The 6,102-nt window shown below is 56.3% G+C and overlaps 1 protein-coding gene across 1 annotated transcript in view; it reads right to left on the reverse strand.

Moving 5' to 3' along the window:
* The window catches only part of LOC144242273 (putative serine protease 45), a 13,737-nt gene extending 9,034 nt beyond the window's left edge, over window positions 1-4,703 (reverse strand). Inside the window, exon 1 of the mRNA XM_077777118.1 lies at window positions 4,685-4,703. The gene's annotated coding sequence lies outside the window, so the exon portion shown is untranslated. The remainder of the gene's footprint in view (window positions 1-4,684) is intronic.
* Between the last annotated feature and the right edge of the window lie 1,399 nt (window positions 4,704-6,102).

The raw sequence follows: 6,102 nt of genomic DNA on the forward strand, positions 1-6,102 counted from the left end.
GGTGTCAAGCTCTGGGACCACATTCCCCTGCCTGGTATCTCAGGGGGTCCACATAAGGAGTTCCCACGAAAGCAGGTGAGTAGAAGTGATGTGTACCACATACATATCAAGGCCTAGTCAAGAGGAAGTTGCCTTCTCTACTCCTGTTAATGAGAGGCATCACTTGGAACTTGTTAGAGATGTCGTTCTCAGGCCCCACCCCAGAACTCCAGGACTGCAAATTCTAGGAGCAGAAGCAGTGACCCGCATGTTAACAAGCCCTCCGGGGAATTCTGATGCAGTTAAAGCACCAAGCACAGGAATGAGTGGAGCCATAAGATGGGGAAAATCTACCTGCCGCCCAAGAACTTGATTAGGATGTTTTAGGAACAAGAAGTTAATTTTTTTGTGTTAACCTATTTACATTCAGTGGTTTTTTTTTTTAAGTGACTTTTTTTTTTAATGTTTTATTTATTTCTAGGAGAGAGAGAGACAACGTGAGCAGGGGAGGGTCAGAGAGAGAGAGGGAGTCACAGACTGAAACAGGCTCCAGGCTCTGAGCTGGCAGGCAGCACAGAGTCCTACGCGGGGCTCGAACCCTCGAATCGCGAGATCATGACCTAAGCGAAAGTCGGACGCTTAACCGACCAAGCCACCCAGGCGCCCCTATATTCAGTGGTTTCTTAAAGCCGATGGTTCAACACTTATTAATAATCTGGATTGGCTGTAAGCTCAGTCCCAACCGCAGCCTTCCTCCCGCAACATATAGGATTGACACTGAATGCCCTCTGAGCCCACGGATATATAGGAGCTAAAACACTGACCCCTAGAAGGACAGGGGACAGGAGACGGGGAGGGGTTGATCAGAAGCCATAGAGAGAGAGAGACTGAGCCAGAGAATAAGGGTAATGAACCAGTGCCTAATACAGCAAGTCTCCCTTGCCTTCTTCCAGGTGAGAACACAGATGTTTGTTAACAAAATGGGCAGCGACAGCAGCAAGTGGAAGAAGCAGAGGAGGATTACTTCTTGTGCCCTAACTTCATTCTTGCTCCCAATTCTGGGCTCCTGTGACCCTCTCTTCTGAGCTGCAGGGGCTGTTAAATTAAGCTACAAAGCTCCAGGCAAACATGCTGAGTACAGGGAGCAGGAGCCAGCGAGCTAAAACCATTCAGGGGACCCCCATCTGAGCAGGTGAGGACTCGCCGCTCCCTCAAGGGCTTAATAAAAACCATGAATAGTTTCTTTGCTAAATTGGAAACTAGTTCTCTACAGAGCGTATTATAGGCACCCCCACAACTTTCAGGAGAACAGAACTTCAGAACAAATAATATGCTACAAACGTTTATTCGGTTGACATCTAAGATCTCCACACTCAATGCCTCCACACAAGTTGGGGTGAGCCGGGACGTGGCCACTGGGTACTGGGGGAAGGGGGCCCCAGCATGGGGCCTGTGTGGCACAGGGCCTGGGTGGCACACACAGGTGGATCCACCCTGGGTACGGGGGAACTTGGCCCAGCCCCAGACACCCAGGTCAGCTGCAGAACCCCCAGGCCTCAGACCTCAGCAGGGCCGTGGGGACGCCTCCTCGCTCTCTCTGCACAATCACCACGCTGACCCTCAGGTGAGTCCTGAGCCCACGCCCAGGCCGAACGCTGTCTCGCTGGCATGAGGTCTCCTCTTTGGCAGAGGCTCTCCCAGTCGTCGGGGAAGCACCGGGCTCCGCCTGGCAGGCTGGGGGGCTCGCACTCCCTCCTCCCTCCTCCCTGGCAGGCAGAGCTCAGCCAAGGTGTGGGCGTGGCCGAGGCAGGCGACTGGGACATCAGGCTAGGGACCCTTGGGGGCCCCAGGCTTCTGCCACTCTCTACTGGGGGGCTCCCTACAGGGTCAGTGGATCCCAACCAGCACGGGTGGAAAGGGCAATGAGGAGGAGGGGGAGGTGAGAGGAGAGGCCCGGTGTGTGAGTCAGAAACAGGAGGGGAGTGGGCCGGGCTGATCACGGGGCCACCAGGATGCCCAGCGCCGGCACCAGGCACAGAAATATGAAGAAGCCCGCTGAGTCCCAAGCGCAGGCTTGACTCAGGTGATCAACGACCCAGTCCCTGTAGAAACTAACTTCTGTATAAACTGCAGGATAATGTCTGTGACCACAGCCAATGCCCCAGCTCACAATCCCCACCTGGACCCACGTGTCGTTAAATTCACAGACCAGGGGGCCCCCAGAGTCTCCCTGGAGAAAGAGGAAAAAAAGAAAATGAACACAGGGATGGAAGAGAATCGACATCAGAACTGGCTGCTCACACCACAGGGCCGGGGGACACGGGCACACACCACCTCCCCCGAGCCTCCACCAGCCCTGGGTATCTGGGAATATTTGAGAGTTGAGAACTAAGTGAAAACTTTACATCCTCTGAGAAATACTTCTCCTTCCCAGGTGCTCATGGAGGTACAGCCAGTAGGCCCCAGTACAGCAGGAGTGCTGGTGATATATGGAAATTCTCGTTGGATACGCCTATTGCTCCATGGCCCCTGAGCTCCCCTGCGATCCTCTCCAGGCCTCCCATGACCCAGCAACCAAGGGGGTGCCTCCTGGCACAGTACGCAGCCTCTGGAGCCCTCTACTAAGGCTGGTGTCTATTCTGATTGGTCAGTCCTGGGCCACAATGGATGTGAAATATTTTAAATATCAACCCTGCATGGGGGGATCCCATAATCCCCACCTCTAACCTGAAATTCCCCATGACCTTAAACCCACATGTCCAATACCAAGCATCCATGACTTCCATCTCCAGACCGTCCCAGACATCCCATGTACCCCCCGCCTCGCACAGAGCACTGCATGTCCTCTCCCAGGCCTGCGCTGGTGGCCCCCGCACCAACCAGCTCAGACAGAAGCACACAGCCCTCCTACCCCTCCCTCGCCCCACCCTCAACAGCACTCAGTCACCCAGCGCTCATGATTCAACCCTGGGCACCTCTCCTTCACCCCCTGGCAGCCCCATCCTCGCCTAGATGACGGAAACAAACGCCTAGCCCACGGTCCTGCCTGGATGGCGTCTAGAAGCTTGGACCGGCACTCCAGGCCACGTGTTTTCCGACTCCAACCCTCTTCTCTGGCCATATTTGCCACCTCATTCAGTCCAGACTTGGAAAACGTTCCCTAAACATGACAAGTGCCCTCGGGCCTCTGAGCCGCTCCACATGCTGCTCCCTCTCCCTACAATGCTGTTCTCTTGCCAAGAAATCCAGACACTTCGCCTCTAGGACCTGCCTCCAGAAGGCACTTGGTGCCGCAGGAAGGCGTGGCCCCAGGAGTCCTGCAGGCACCCACGGGGGTCACCCAGGGCTGACATCTTCGGATCCCACCTCATCTGTATAATGGGTACGGTGTCTATGCTGCAGGGTCATGAGGAGGGTTCGCAGGGCTAGTGGCGGTAAATGCCCACGCTGGCCCACACAGTAAGTGCCATGGAGGGGAACTAGGTTAAAGGAACTTCTGTTATTAGCGTTACCTGCCCCCGGCTTCCCCACACCTTGGCAGTGCCCCCGGGCGAGCAAGGGCTGCCCCCTTGTGAAGGAACAGGCCAGGCCAGCCCCGGGGAGCCACGAGGGAGCAGGAGGCCCTGCCGTTGTGAATGGGGAAAGCTGGAGGGGACGTGCTCACTGCAGAGGCCACAGTGGAGCCATGAACTGACCTTACAGAGACCCTTGCTCTCATCTTGATAGGCACAGATCATCCCTTTTTTCACTATGCTGTGAAGCCTCCCTAACTGTGACCGCAGCATCCGGTTGCATTTCTTTTGGTGAAGAATGTGTTGTTCAGTCTCCTGAAGAGGAAGTGGCATCGGTGCTAAACCTACAAAGAGACAGGGGCACCTGGGTGGCTCAGTCAGTTGAGCTTTGGACTCTGGCTCAGGTCACAATCTCACAGTTTGTTAAGTTTAAGCCCCACATCGGGCTCTGTGCTGATGGCTCAGAGCCTGGAACCTGCTTTGGATGCTGTGTTTCCCTCTTCCCCTCCCTCTCTCTCTCTCTCTCTCTCAAAAATAAATAAGCATTAAAAAATAGTTTTAAAAAAACTACAAAGAGACAGGTAGGATCTGCATGAGTGGAGAGAGGCCCCCAGCGCTCTGGCTCTGGCTCAGTGCGCTCACACTCTGTGCCCCCTCACGGGACCCTGGGGCAGCGGGTACTGTCCCGCGGTCACCGCAGGTACTTCCACAGAGAGACAGCTCATCACCCTAGAGCCGAAATCCGTGCTGGAAAGAGCCCACCATCCCTGGCACCTGACCCCCTGAGCCTCCAGGTGCTAACATTCCCACAGCCATTCTTTTTTTTTTTTTTTTAATTTTCTTAAACATTTTTTATTTATTATTGAGAGAGAGAGAGAGAGAGAGACAGAGCATGAGCATGGGAGGGGCAGAGAGAGGGGGAGACACAGAATCTGAAGGAGGTTCCAGGCTCTGAGCTGTCATCACAGAGCCTGACCACAAACTATGAGATCACGACCTGAGCTGAAGTCGGACGCTTAATGGACTGAGCCACCCAGGCACCCCTCCCACAGCCATTCTTAATGCGGTTCAGTTACTCCCTGGCAGAACGTCCTTCTCCTGGGAGAAAATCAGCCTCCCCGTCCCTCCCTCTAGCTGCAGGCCAACCCCAGGGCACCAGACTGCCCCCTCAGCTCCCCACCTGTCAGTCTCACCTTCTGCCAGGTGGCCCCAGCCAGTCACCCAGCACTCTGTCCCAGTTTCTGCTTGGAAAGCCTTCTCAGGGAGGCACACAGGCTGGATGTAGGAGGAGTAATTCACAGCAAAGGCCAGCAGAACAAGGGCGATGTCATGTCTCAAAGTTGTAGCATCAAAAGAGCGGTGACAAACGATGTCCTCAACTGGAACCACGAGAGTCGTTGTGGAATTAGGATATAGCGATTTGCCTCCCAGCCTCACTGTGTATTTCTTGTGGCTGCGGGACGAGGACATCCCCTTGACATCCATCCGGAGGCTCTATACGCCCGTCCCACTTTCTTCCCAGCCTGGCCCTTGTCTCCAAAGCCAGCCATCAGGCACCTGCCTGCCTGCACACCACATCCCGTCCCCAGACCCTGACCGCTGTTGCCAGTGGCCCCCAAAGGACGTCCCAACACTACCAGAGCAGCACCTGGGAACTTGGTAGAAAGGCAAATTCCCAGGTCTCACGCCAGGCTTAATAAAAACTAGGGGCTGTGACTTCCTTGCCAGATGAGGAAGAGGAAGCTCAGGGAGGCGGAGACAAGACTGGCTCCAGAGCACAGAGCCTGACCTGGGGGGCCCAAGCACAGGGCCCCCCCCACACTCACCCAGTTATGCAGTGGGCAGCCGTCATCACCCACTGACTGGCGATGAGGAATCCTCCGCATACATGTTTACCCTCCATCTGCAGGCTCACCTGCCAGGGCCACTTCCTTCTGGGGACCGGCACTCCACCGACTACCTGCATAGGCCTGTGGCCGCATCCTGGTTGGCTCACCAAAGAGAAGGGACTGGAGGTGAAGCCGCTGTCTCCTGCGGCCCCCTCCAGACCACAGCCAGGTTTCCTCCCAAACCCTCCAAGACAGCATCTGACTCATCCGGCTTCCCAGCCAAGCAGCATTCCCTTCTGGCCTCCCACGCAGCCTGTGCCCACGCGGACAGAAGCAGTACCTTGAGGAGACAACGTTTGGGATCCAGTGGTCTGGGTGGACTCCCAGGTCTCTCCCACTGTGAGCGCTGAAGAGCCTAGAGCTGTAGTGGATACTGGCATGGGGAATGTCTGGAGCTCTGGAGGCGAGGTGGTCTCTGGGCTTCCCCAGGTCAAAGTAGGACCCGGGCTGGGGCTGTAACCCTTACCTGGGGAAAACCAGTGAGATAGGAGCTGGTTGGAGCGCACCCCTCGCCTGCCCTTCCTCCCCCTCCCCCCCCATCTCGCCACGCCCTCTTCCCCAACAGCCCAGCCCGGCCTAGGTCTAGGCCTGAACCCCTCCCCGCCCGCTCGCTGCCTGCAGCCGGCCGGGACCCCACCGAGCAGGGGCTGGAGGAGCACGAGCCAGAGCAGGTGGCCCAGGAAGCCCCCGCGGGACGCCATGGAATCGCTGGTGGCCGCAGC

Source organism: Crocuta crocuta, unplaced genomic scaffold (assembly GCF_008692635.1).
Source record: "Crocuta crocuta isolate KB4526 unplaced genomic scaffold, BGI_CrCroc_1.0 scaffold77, whole genome shotgun sequence".
NCBI classification, from domain to species: Eukaryota; Metazoa; Chordata; class Mammalia; order Carnivora; family Hyaenidae; genus Crocuta; species Crocuta crocuta.